The 13,569-nt window shown below is 50.9% G+C and overlaps 1 pseudogene across 1 annotated transcript in view; it reads left to right on the forward strand.

Annotated features, from left to right (window-relative positions):
- The window catches only part of LOC309651230 (olfactory receptor 4D2-like), a 34,055-nt pseudogene extending 21,721 nt beyond the window's left edge, over positions 1-12,334 (forward strand). The window contains exons 4-7 of the transcript in view: positions 5,709-5,886; positions 6,921-6,979; positions 8,843-8,975; positions 12,237-12,334. The product of the transcript in view is annotated as an olfactory receptor 4D2-like (transcript). The remainder of the gene's footprint in view (positions 1-5,708; positions 5,887-6,920; positions 6,980-8,842; positions 8,976-12,236) is intronic.
- Positions 12,335-13,569: the final 1,235 nt, after the last annotated feature.

Consider the following 13,569-nt stretch of genomic DNA (forward strand, 5'->3'; position numbering starts at 1 on the left):
AAACGTTTTATATAGTGAAAAAAATTAAAAAATAAAATAAAATAAAAGGAATCCAAATTGGAAAAGAAGAAGTAAAGCTGTCACTGTTCACAGATGTCATAGAGAATCCTAAAGATGCTACCAGAAAACTACTAGAGCTAATCAGTGAATTTGGTAAAGTAGCAGGATACAAAATTAATGCACAGAAATCTCTTGCATTCTTATACACTAATGATGAAAAATCTGAAAGTGAAATTAAGAAAACACTCCCATTTACCATTGCAACAAAAAGAATAAACCTACCAAAGGAGACAAAAGACCTCTATGCAGAAAATTATAAGACACTGATGAAAGAAATTAAAGATGATACAAATAGATGGAGAGATATACCATGTTCTTGGATTGGAAGAACCAACATTGTGTAAATGACTATACTACCCAAAGCAATCTACAGATTCAATGCAATCCCTATCAAACTACCAATGGCATTTTTCACAAAACTAGAACAAAAAATTTCACAATTTGTATGGAAACACAAAAGACCCCGAATAGCCAAAGCAATCTTGAAAAAGAAAAACGGAGTTGGAGGAATCAGGCTCCCTGACTTCAGTCTATACTACAAAGCTACAATAATCAAGACAGTATGGTACTGGCACAAAAACAGAAATATAGATCAATGGAACAGGATAGAAAGCCCAGAGATGATAAACCCACGCAATATGGTCACTTTATCTTTGATAAAGGAGGCAAGAATATACAGTGGAGAAGACAGCCTCTTCAATAAGTGGTGCTGGGAAAACTGGACAGCTACATGTAAAAGAATGAAATTAGAACACTCCCTAACACCATACACAAAAATAAACTCAAAATGGATAAAAGACCTAAATGTAAGGCCAGACACCATCAAACTCTTAGAGGAAAACATAGGCAGAACACTCTATGACATAAATCACAGCAAGATCCTTTTTGACCCACCTCCTAGAGAAATGGAAATAAAAACAAAAATAAACAAATGGGACCTAATGAAACTTAAAAGCTTTTGCACAGCAAAGGAAACAATAAACAAGACAAAAAGACAACCCTCAGAATGGGAGAAAATATTTGCAAATGAAGCAACTGACAAAAGATTAATCTCCAAAACATACAACCAACTCATGCAGGTCAATATCAAAAAAAAAAAACAAACAACCCAATCCAAAAATAGGCAGAAGACCTAAATAGACATTTCTCCAAAGAAGATATACAGATTGCCAACAAACACATGAAAGAATGCTCAACATCATTAATCATTAGAGAAATGCAAATCAAAACTACAATGAGATATCATCTCACACCAGTCAGAATGGCCATCATCAAAAAATCTACAAAAAATAAATGCTGGAGAGGGTGTGGAGAAAAGAGAACCCTCTTGCACTGTTGGTGGGAATGTAAATTGATACAGCCACTGTAGAGAACAGTATGGAGGTTCCTTAAAAAACTAAAAATAGAACTACCATACGGCCCAGCAATCCCACTACTGGGCATATACCCTGAGAAAACCATAATTCAAAAAGAGTCATGTACCACAATGTTCATTGCAGCTCTATTTACAATAACCAGGACATGGAAGCAACCTAAGTGTCCATCAACAGATGAATGGATAAAGAAGATGTGGCACATATATACAATGGAATATTACTCAGTCATAAAAAGAAATGAAATTGAGTTATTTGTAGTGAGGTGGTTGGACCTAGAGTCTGTCATACAGAGAGAAGTAAGTCAGAAAGAGAAAAACAAATACCGTATGCTAACACATATATATGGAATCTAAAAAAAAAAAAAAAATGGTCATGAAGAACCTAGGGGCAAGACGGGAATAAAGACACAGACCTACTAGAGAATGGACTTGAGGACACAGGGAGGGGGAAGGGTAAGCTGAGACAAAGTGAGAGAGTGGCATGGACATATATACACTACCAAATGTAAAATAGATAGCTAGTGGGAAGCAGCTGCATAGCACAGGGAGATCGGCTCGGTGCTTTGTGACCACCTAGAGGGGTGGGATCGGGAGGGTGGGAGGGAGGGAGACGTAGGAGGGAAGAGATATGGGGATATATATATATGTAGAGCTGACTCACTTTGTTATAAAGCAGAAACTAACACACCATTGTTAAGCAATTATACTCCAATAAAGTTGTAAAAAAAAAATTCAGGGCCATGTCTGCAAGACTCTGACTACTTACTGCTATACCCCCACCCACCCCCATTTTCAGACTCAACACTTCTTGCAAACAGGAATGGGCATATCCACTCATTTCCTCATTCATTTATTCATATATTCCAGCATTCATTTGGGGCTTAATGCATTACTTATCCATAGAAAGTGCTCTATAATGGTTTGTTGACTATCTATCTCTATATATACCCCCATTCCCCTTCCTCTTTCCCTCTTTCCCTCCCTACATTGATTTCTGCCAGTTTAGTCTTCCTTACATCCATCTGGGCCTTTTCCCCCCAATTCACTGGTGTGCCTTGCTTGCTCTTTGCCTGGACCTCCATGCCACACACCCATCATTTCTCTCCTCCACTATCAAACTGGGGCTTTGGGGTTAAGCAGAGTTGAAGAGAAGAAATAGGCTATGGTTAGAGTTGCAAGGGGCTGCAAACCCAACAAGTTTAAATAAAAAGAGGGTGTTTATTTTAAGGATATAAAGCTCTCCTTGAAATAAAGTGAAGTCGGGTATTACGGGAGTAAGCAACTGTGAGGTCTGACACAGCAGCTGGTCCATCCTTCTCCCCCACTCCATTCATCAGTCCCTGCCTATGCAGTCACCTTGTACATGGCTCACATGGGAACCTCTGCCCCAAAACCTGACCTTTTCATGCTCCTTCCACAGTCAGCTAGCTCAGTGTCTCTGGATTCAAATTCTAAAGTTCTATGAGAATAATCTGATTGGCTGAGGTTGGACCACATATCCCATGTGGCTGAGGGATGTGCAGGTCATGTGACATAAGTGTGGCCATCCAAGCTCACTCCTTCAGCAGGGATTGTGGGTGAGGGTTGTCCCCAGAGAAGGAGCGTGTGGGTGGACAGACTCCCCCCAAACATGTCTGGCATGAAAGGAACAAGTAACACACCTCTTAATTGGCACTATCCAAGAAACTTGTCATTAGTTATGTCTAGACATTCATGTTTTTATTCATTCATTAAGTATTTATTGTGTCTACAATTTACTCCTGTCCTACTTTGGTTTTTTTTACCCCTAAGTTCTTGGAAAAGTTCCTGAATTTGTTTTGTCTGAAACAAAGAAAGAAAGGACAGGAGCCTGAGGAAGCAAGGCATTCTGAGAGGACACAGGTGGCTGTGGCAGTGGCTGACCCAGGAGGAGCCATCAGCAATTTCTGAGGGAGCTGGAATAGAGAGAGAGCTAAAAGCAGGAGAAGAGGCAGCTGGGGCACCCAAGGACAATGATGCCTGCCTGGATCTCCACCTATGGCCGTGTCTCCTACACTGCATTGACACAGGGACATACCAAGGACAGGGCAGAGGGTGCCTGTGCAGGCCATAAGGGTTTTCTTTTTCTCTGTTGAGTTTAAAACAACAGGAAAACTGACTAAAGGTGCTTTTATAATTGCCATGCTCACTAAATAATGTCAGTGCTAAAATACTCCTCCCTGCCAGGTGGGTTGCTCCCTACTCTTCATAAACCTGGTGCGTGTGTGTGTGTGTGTGTGTGCGTGCGTGCGTGCGTGTGTGTGCGTGTGTGCGTGCGTGCGTGTGTGTGCGTGTGTGTGCACGTGTGTGTGTGTGTGTGTGTGAGAGAGACAGACAGACAGACAGACAGACAGGATCCCGAGAAAGTGGGAGAATTAGAATTAGAGAGGGAAGAGCAGAGGCCTTATGAGGGAGGAGTGTGAGCAGTTGAAAGAGGGGATCACAGGCTCCCTTAGATTCTGCACAGGTGTCAATAAAGCAGCAAGGCTGTGGGGTGGCCGCTGAGGTGAAGGCTTGGGGGAGGGAGAAGGGTAAGCTGGAGCCTGTCTTCCATGACAGAGAATGTGCCCCAAGAGTCCCTGTATAGCTCTCCCAAGAACCTGGACACGGGGCCATGGGCCTTGGGCTAACCCCGCAGTGTGAACAGACAGAGAAGCCACGATGGCCGGGAGACCTGCTGCTCTGCACTGGGAACTCTCATGGGGAAAGGACATGTTGTTTCCCCCTCTCATCCTCCCCACCTCAATACCAGACGGGAGGGACTGGAAAGAGGAAGAAAGAAGCGTGAGGAGATACACAAGTAACAAATGGACAAATAAATAATTTCATAGAATAAAAGCTGTGAAGGAAATGCATGGGGTAGTGTGACAGATAGGATGGGCAGCATTGTAAAATGTGGCTGGGGAAGCGATCTCTGAGGAGGGGATATTTCAGCAAAGACCTGGACCATGAGGAGACAGTCACACAAAGATCCAGGTGATGGGCAAGCATTCCAGAAAGAAGAAACAGCAAGTGCAAAGGTCCTGGAGGTTAGAATGAACTTTTTGCCCAGAGGAAAAAGAGCAGAGGACAGTGTAACTGGAGTGTTATGAACAAAAATGATCTTGGTAGGAGGTGAGGTCTGAGGTGTTATGTTAGTTATCTACTACTGCATAACAAATCAACCGCAAACCTAACAGCTTAAAACACAGCGATCATGTATTCTCTGTCACAGGTTCTGTGGGCCAGGAATTCTGACAGGGCACGCGGGAGACAGCTCGTCCCTGCTTCCAGATGTCTGGAGCCACAGCTGGAAGACTCAAAGGCCAGGGATGGAATCGTTTGACTTTCATTCACTCACATGTCTGGCTGTTGATGTTGGTGTCAACTGGATGCCTACGTGAGACTGTTGACTAGTTTCTCCATGTAGCCGGGGGTTCCTCACAACATGGTAGTTTCCAAGGACAAGTGTCCTAAGAGAGAGAGGGAGGTGGGAGCTGAATTCTTTCTACATCTAGCTTCAGATGTCCCATAGCCTCACTTCTACCACATTCTATTAGACAGAAGTGAGCATTCAAGGGAGGGGAATTAGACTCCATCTTTTAGATGGGGAGAGTCAAAGAATTTGTGGGCATACCTTTAAATTACCACCGATGTTGATAGGAACCAGATCATGAAAGCGTTTGAATTTTATTCTAACTGCAGTGAAAGTCTTTGGAGGGTTTGGGTGTAGAAGGGAGTAGTGGCATGATATAATTTATAATTTAAAAAGGTCATGTTGGCTGCTAGGCAGAGAATGGTTACAGAGGTCAAACCTGGTGGAGTGGGTTAAGAACTCGACTTGGATTCAAGTTCAAGTTCCTGCACTAATCAGCTGTTACCTTGGGCAAGTCTCCTAACGGTGGAGGGTAGGAGTACGCTTTTACATTTATATGGATTTACGTAGAGGTTTTTCCTCCCTCAGACCTACAGGGGCATGTTTGTTTCATGCCTCCCCTCTGTTAGATGCCTGTTTCTGTTCACCACCATAGCCCTAGTACCCAGAGCAGGCCCTGGATCGTAAAGGCTCTTCATAAAGTTTTGTTGAAAGCATAAACAAACAAATAATATTTTAAACCCCACATTAGTCCTTGAAGACAGTATCCACCAACCCAATAAGCCTTTAGCAACTGGGAGAAGTATCGGGGGAGCACCTGACTCCATCTCTTCTGGGATAATCCTGTACGCATTCTGGATGTGAGGCCTGATTCCCTTCAGAACCATTATCACTGCCTAGATAGGCACAAAGAGAGCCAAGACCTGCCCTTGCCCCAGAGCCCAGCGCAAGTGGCAGACCCAGGATAGCCCACTCTGGCATCCAGTCATGGTGCATTCCTGGGACGATGTGCCTTCCAGGGACGAGGGGGAGGAGCAGGGCAGAGCCTTGTTCCTTCCCGTGACCGTCTCAGAAGACGGTACTGGGGGCGTAGGACGGGAGGAGGGGCGAGAGAGAGGAGCCCTCACTTAGCACAAAGGGCTCTGGCTAGTGGACTTTCTGTCCTTGACACTGGATGCTGGCTCCGGCCACCTCCAGTGCTGCCAAGGGGCTGGGACCACAGACCCACAGACTCATTACCTCACCAGTGAGAAGCTGAGGAGGCTGTGGCTGGCGGGACGGGGATAAAACCTGCACAATCTTTGAAGTCATTGTTTGCATTTTTGAACCTTCTAAATTGTAAGTGCCCCAGGCAAGAGACTATTGCATTCAACAGGGTGTCTAAATTCCTACAGCTTTCAGGCCTTCTTTCCTTCTGGATGCATTGAGATGCCAGGAGGCAAAAATGGATGCGCGTGGGCTCTTCCTGGTGGAGAAACTGTGCAGCCGTCCCTCTCAGGCTCTGGGACCCCGCCCACCCCCCTTGCTCCAGACTGGCTCCCATCACCGTGCTGCAGCGGCCACCCTAGAGGTTGGGAGCTGAGGGGGGACAATCGGAGCAGCCAGGGCGGCCTGTCAGGCTCTCCTCCAGTCGCACCCGTGGGGCAACCTTCTCAGGCCTGAGGCACCTTCCAGCCTGTGTGAGGAGGCTTCTCTCACCAGGTCACACCCATGCCCTTGGGAGCCTGGGGGAGAAGGAAGCAGCTTGTAGAGTCAGACCCAGGTTGAGATCCCTTCCTGGCTCCAAGATGGTGACACCTTCTTTCCTCTGTACCCCAACAATAAAACCGAGGTCCCAGGCGGCAGCAGCTGCCTTGTAGGGGTGTTGTGAGAACTCAGATGAGTGTAGTAAAGCACAGAGCACAGGCTGGCGAACAGCAAGGGCGGTGGATCACCCCGAGCCAGCCGCAGTGCCCCACCCCCGGCCCTGCTGGAACCGCACCCCCCGGCCTGTTACCCTACAAGCAGCAGCGCCCGGCGGCTCATATGTCCCACTGAGTCCTCTCACTCATGACGTCGCTCAGGCAAAACACGGTCTGCCTGGTGTGCAAGCCCACGGTCCTCCTCCCCTAGCCCCGTCCCTGCCCCTGGGAGTCCCCAGTCTGATGGAGGAGGCGAGGTACAGCTCTCAGGTAAGGCCAAGGCAGGCGGGAGGGGAAGGGATGGCCCTCAGCTGCCCCCACCCCCAGCCTGGACCTGCACATCTCAAGTGCTCACCAGGGACAACTCCTGCCTCCTGAACAGCCCTGCCCTTCGCTGATTTTACCAGCTGATCAGAGAGGTCAAGCAGCCGGGGTGGCACTGGGCTCCCAGGCCAGCTGGCCAAGGCCCCACGGTGTTTTTCCTGGCTTCGCAAAAAACAGAACACTCTGAGCTGCCTCCCTCTGGGAGCCCTCAGCTCTGGTGCACACCCATACACACAGGACCACACGTGCACACACCCTTGGCCTGCCCCGGCCTCTGGCACGGGGTGCAGCCACTGTCGTTTGAGCCAAGCCCCTTAGTCTCCCTGCAGACCTCAGTGTTCTTGTTATGAGAACAGAGCCAAGGGCCCCATTTCCAGGAAGCCCTGGGAACAGGAGCAGGCCCTGAGCCCCGCTCCACTGCACCTGTCTCCACGGGGGCCGTTGGAGCTGAGCAGATAAAGAGATCCAATCAGGCCTCTGGCCAGCAGCTCCACCGTGGCTGGCAGACGGTTCTTGTGAAAGCGGTTGCAGAATCTTGAGGTTTCAAGATGGCCAGAGGAGGGCAGGAAGGAAGTTTCTTGGGTATTGGCACCCGAAAGATGCCAGGGTTGGAAGGCTCCCTCGTGGTCCAGGGTCTGGGCGTCAGCCTGGTAGGGCCAGGCCTGCAACAGTATCCACTGACCCAGGGCTTGCCTGGCCCAGGGACAGCAACACACCCGACCAGAGGCACAGGTCCTAATAGACGTACAGGCACAAATCCACCCCCTGACCCGAGAGCTGTGACAGGCGAGGCCATAGATGCATCCATTCCACACATACGTATTAAAGCCCCGCCAGGCGGTGGGTTAGATGCTGAGGCTACAGTGAGCAACAGAGCAGGCACGTACCTTCTCTGTGTGGCTCTCACAGACCTGCAGGGAGCTGGGGCTTAATAAAATTCAAGCACAGAAATACATGTATAATCACAACGATGCTAAGCTCTAGGAACGCAGCTGCAAGAGTAAGGAACAGGAAGACCTGGCCACCCGAGTCATGGCCAGTGGGGCCGGGACAGGAAAGGCTCCGTGTGGATGGGGCCTAGAGGGTCAGCAGGAGTCACCAGGCACAAAGGAGAGGGGCCTTTGTGGTTGAGACCCATCGCAGGTGGCGGGAGGCCTGTCTCAGGAGTTGAAGCCAGCGGGGTTAGAGGGCAGAGGAACAGAGAGAGGAGACAAGGCTCTGGAGAGAGGGGCTGGCTCGCCCAGTCTGGCTCCTTAGGAGACGCTGCTTGGAGGGCCAAGATGAGTCCCAGAGGGGACGGCATGCTGGGACCAGTGTGCCAAGTCCCCCAGGGCCTCATACTCCCATGGTCATCAGGGAGGGAGCTGGCGGAACACAGTTGAGGAGCTGGCTGGTCAGGGCCCCAGTCCCCAGGTGTTCCCAACCCTTCTTATGGCCCCCTTATTCCTAGTGGCCTCATCTCCTGTCACCCCAAGTGGTCTTTTTGATGGGTTTCACTACAAATCTTTTCCTCCTGTGTGGCTCCATCTTGGACCCTTATTTTGCCCATTTCTCTTTCAGAGGAAGAGCTCTCCCGCACAACTCCCTAACCGCTGAGGTCCAACCAGGCCCCCAGCCTGTAAGGAGCCTGGTTCATCCCCAGCAGCGGGTTCTTGACTCCACATATAGAGGCAGGAGCTCACGCAGGCCTCGCAGGGAGCTGAGCTTCTCAGACACCCAACCCAGGGGGGCATCCCACCCTGGCTTCCATGCTCAGTGGGCTGCCCATTCTCACATCCTTCGGACAGCACCCACTTCAACCGCCTGCAGCTCCAGCTCCTGCCCTCTTGGCCTTGCACCGGGAATAGTCATGGGGCCCACCTAGTGCCCACCCGAAGGCTCCAAGTCACCACCATGGTGGCCCTCAACCCCCTGCCCCACTCCACCTACCTGGCCTATCGGGGTCAGGGCCCTGGGAGCTCCAAACTGTCATCTGGAAAAGGAAGAGGAAATCGCATCTGGTGGGGGAAGGGACGTGTCCTCCTTTGCAGGGTGAAAAAAGGCGTGTGGATTCATGGAGCTAAATCAGGACATGACACGGTTCACTCATGTTCCACAAACATTTCTGAGCACTGGCCAGGCCCCGTGTGTTGGGTCCACAGCTGCAAACAAGATCGGGCCTGGGGTCCCCGTGGTCAGTCCGGGAGGGGGACATGGTGACAGCATGCCTTCAGTACAGCCCATTTTATGCTGACAGAAGCATCAGCATAGGTTGCTCTGCAGACAGAACACAGACCATGTTGAGGGGTGAACGGGAAAGGGATGAGGGAAGGCTTCCTGGACGAAGTGGTGTCTCAGCTGGGTTGTGAAGATGAGTAGAGGTGAGTCAGGCAAAGGGAAAGTGTAGGAGGGCCCAGAGGCGAGGGAGAACATGGTGCATTCAGAAAGCTTCTGGGAAGTCCAGGCTGGAGTGTGCTGGGCAGTGGGGAGGGGTGAGTGGAGGCTGGAGAAGTCCTATGGGGCCTGGGAGTGTGGAAGGTTTGTGGGGGGGGCGGTCCCTGGGCTGCTGCTGAAGGGACATCGTGCATAGGCCCTGCAGACCATGACTGTGCACACCAGGATCCCGGAAGGGCCCGGGCTCCTCCCCGGTTCAGCACCTGAGCAGCCCCTTCCCCACTCCCAGGCACTCAGAGCCCGGTGCTCCCCCTCGACCCCCTCCCCAGGGACCCAAACTTGGGATGTGTGTGGAAGGACTTGAAAGCTTCCTGACTTGTCATTTAGTGAGGGCAAGAGGAAGGGGCAAAATGCCAGTGCCAAGGCCAGGGCAGAGGACGAGCAGGATATAAGGGGGCCTTGTCTGTAGGGGATTTAAAAGTACCAATAGCACAGATGAAGTGTTGGACTGCTTCCTATTCTCATCACGCGTCAGCAATTCTGAACAACGTCAGTGATGAAACGCTCCTCCCCAAAGACATCTTTCATTGGTCTAGATTCTAAACAATTGCTGCAATTACCGTTGCTTTAACAGTTCTATGTGTAAGCTTCAAATGAATGCATTTTTATTGTTTATCCTTTAATATGTACTGTGTTCCACGTGGAAGTCAATTTGGAGAATTCCCAGTTATACGGTGGCTCCCTCAGTTACCTGCATTTGCTTCGAGAGTAAGTTCTAAGGGTTCAGAACCATCCAAGCTGGCTCTCGCTATGCTTTGTGCCCCTCATCCCCTGTAGCATCACGTATTCTTGCTTTTAAACGGTTGGCTTAACATAAACAGTGTTAACTACTGGGACTGCAAAGAATGAAGAGACAGAACTTGACTTTCTTCCATTCTGTCACTCTTTGTGACCATTTGGAATGAGAATTTGTGTTTAAGATTTAAAACAGTGAAACAGAGTGCAAATTGGGCAGTATAATATTTTTAAAGTGCAAATTTAAATTAGTATGTGAATATTTTACTGAATTTGAATATCGTTAACACTGAGATTTGTTCTTTAAAATTTTTTCAATTGTTTATTTTAAAACTAAAAAAACACATCAAGAAAACAGAAACTGTAATGATACATTAAGTATTAAAACCACCAATATGTAGGTAGTTTTTTCCCTTTATTTAAACACATTCATGTAATTAAAAAGTATTAATCCACTACTCTTTTCCTTTTTATGTTGTAGTATTTTATTTTTATTTCATTACTGGGATGATTATGTCCAAATTTAATAAGTGAGAATTTCCACACATTTCCTTTCTAGCCATTATTATTACTTTTTTTCATTTAATGAGTGTTACTGAAAATAATTTTGTGGTGGAGAGGAGAAGGTATCAAAAATGAATCTGCTCCCATATCAGACACTCCAGGTCGCCACTGGGCAACACTTAGCCCCGAGGAAAATCTCTCCTGTGAGGTCCCAGTGGGCATCATGAAAAGCCCATGGGGGCATCTGAGGGGCCTGTGGCCCTTGCCCACACTCCTCTCCTGTTGTCTCTGTGTGGTTGACCCTGACCACAGAAAAAAAGCACGTGACACAGCTGACCACTGTGAGACCTGGCGAGGGCCACGCATGTCCAGGCCTGCCCCCCAGGGAAGGTCAAAGCGGGAGAGGGGGCGGATCCCCAAACTGGAGACCCCCAGGAGGGCTTCTCCCTCCATCACTGTCTCTCCACTCAGTTTCCAGTGGCCTGAGTTGAGCAGCTGGCGCGCCCACTCCGACGGGAGGGTGGTCGGAGACCAGGATCTGAACAACCCTGACTTTGGAGGCCTCCCTTCCTTTCTTCCTGCCCTCCTTCTTCCCAGGCACCGGGGCCTGGATGGCCTGCAAAGCTCTTGCACTCACTGCCCCCCACCTTTCCACCTCATGGTAACTGCTGGAGTAGGCTCAGCAAAGGAAGCAGCAATAGGACGGGACGACAAGGCTTGTCAGACAAACACCATCCAGCACCTGCTGCATGCCTGGCCCTGGTAGCGTGTCACCTTTATTCCATAACAGCTCTGCAAAGTAAACAGAGAAAGGCCTTCTGTTAGACAGTGAGGAGGCAGGCTCTGAGGCAGAGCAGCTGAGCCAGGTGAATGGCGGCGCTGGGATTTGGACCCAGGCCAGTTCTCTACCACCTCGCTATACTGCTCTCAACAAGCTCCTGGGTGCTAAGTGCTGTGGCTCCCAGAGGGAGCCTTCGTACGGCATCAGCAGAAGCCTGGGAGCAGACAAGAGGGTCGAGGTGGTTGCAGAGGAGGGGCAGGGTCCCTTGCCCGAACACTGCCTGCCTGTCCAGCCCTGCAGCCCCGGGAGCCTGCCCTCCATAGACCGCTTGTGCAGGGTTTCTTGGCGGCTCCTTCCTATCTGCTTTCCTCTCATCACCACCTGGAGCCGTCAGCACGCCAAAACCCCCCAGAGATGGGCCAACATGGCAGGGATGGGCCTAGAGCCCGGGTTCTGTCTCAAGCTTGTCCCAGGGACCATGGTGGCCCGCAGCTGCGGCAAAACCCGTGCACACCTCACTACCACTGAAGAATGAGAGTCCTCTCGGGGGGAGAGCAGAGCTCAGTCTGAGTCCTCTCCGGGGGGGACCCTGGAAGGAGAGCGACCTCGGTTCCATACGCCCTGCCCCAGCTTCCAGTCTCCTGGGCGCATCTGGGCTCCTGAGGGCAGGGGAGGTGAGCACGTTTGGGGAGCACTCCACGTCTTTTGCAATCTCTCTCCTTCCTGAGGGTCACTGTCCCACTCTCACAGGCCTGGAAGCTGAGGTCCAGGGAGCGGTGCGGTCTCCCCCGGTCACCCGGGAGATCAGCAGCAAGGAACTCGGTGGGCTTGCCGCAACTGCACGGTGACGGTCCATCCTGACCGTTATGCAGGAGAGGGGCCCCCGCTGAAGACAAGGAGATAGGATCAGCAGGCCCAGGCCCTCAACTGGGGCTTGTGAAAGGGGTTGCTGAACGGGCTGTTTCAAGAGCAACGGGCGGGCCGGTGCTGCTGCTGTGGGAAGAGGCTGCGGAGGGCGTGGCGGCTGCGTTGGGCGGGGCGGGGCTCGGAGGGCAGGAGGCACAGGGACTGCTCCGACGAAGGGATGGACACGTGCACCTGAAGAAGGGGCGAGCACAGGCAGGCTGCAGGGTGCAGCGGAGGTGACTCTGGGGCTGAGCGCTGAGCGCTGAGGGAGGGGTGAGCGCTCTCCAGGCAGACCAGGATGGGGTCAGAGCAAAGGATGAGCTTGGGCTCATCCAGTGGCGGAAACCGGGAGGAAAGGCCAGGGGGTGTGAAGGCCTGGGTCCTGGGGGGAGCGCCGACTGGGGGCGTTCTACCCTTCAGATGCAGAAATGGAGGCCCAGCCAAGGTGGTACAGGCCGTGGCAGAGTGGGGTCCAAACCCAGGTGGATCGGAGCCCACCACCTCCTCTAGGGAAGCCACTGCTGACCAAGCACATAGAAGGTCAGAATTTACACCCAGCACGGGGTGCAAACCTGCTACTGACATGCACTGAAGAAGCACGCAGAGAAGCGCTAAGCCTGAGGCAGGTCCTCAGCTTGCACAGAAGCCTGCTGCCATCACTCTGCGGGGTGCTTCCCGGTGACATCGCACTGTGTCCCCCAAATGGCCCATGAGGCAGCACCTTAATTTTCACTGCTAGGCCCTGCTTCCACCATCACCTCACCTTCCCCTGCATCTTGGAGAGAGCTGGAGCAAGGGGGAGGGACCGAATCATTGATCCCACATCATTCATCCCCTCAATCAACTTACTGAGCACCTACTGAATACTAGGCCTTGTGCTGGGGGCTGGGGAGATATGACAGTAAGGCAGACCCGGCTTCTGCCCTGTTGGAGGAGGAGAGGGGCCTTCCCTATGATTTAGCCCAAGTCCCATTTTAGGAATGTGGAAACTGAGGCTCAGAGAGGGGAAGTGACTTGCCCAGGACCATACAAATAGTTAGGGGCAGGACCAGGCGCAGCGCTCTTCTGAGGCACACCCAGCAAGTATTCACTGAGCGACATCTGTGTTCTAGGCACTGCTCTGGACCCTGGGAGAAATATATCAGTGAACTCGATAGCAAAGAGGCTGGGGATGGAG

The sequence above is a fragment of the Balaenoptera physalus genome, assembly GCF_965194825.1.
Source record: "Balaenoptera physalus genome assembly, chromosome: 20".
NCBI classification, from domain to species: domain Eukaryota; kingdom Metazoa; phylum Chordata; class Mammalia; order Artiodactyla; family Balaenopteridae; genus Balaenoptera; species Balaenoptera physalus.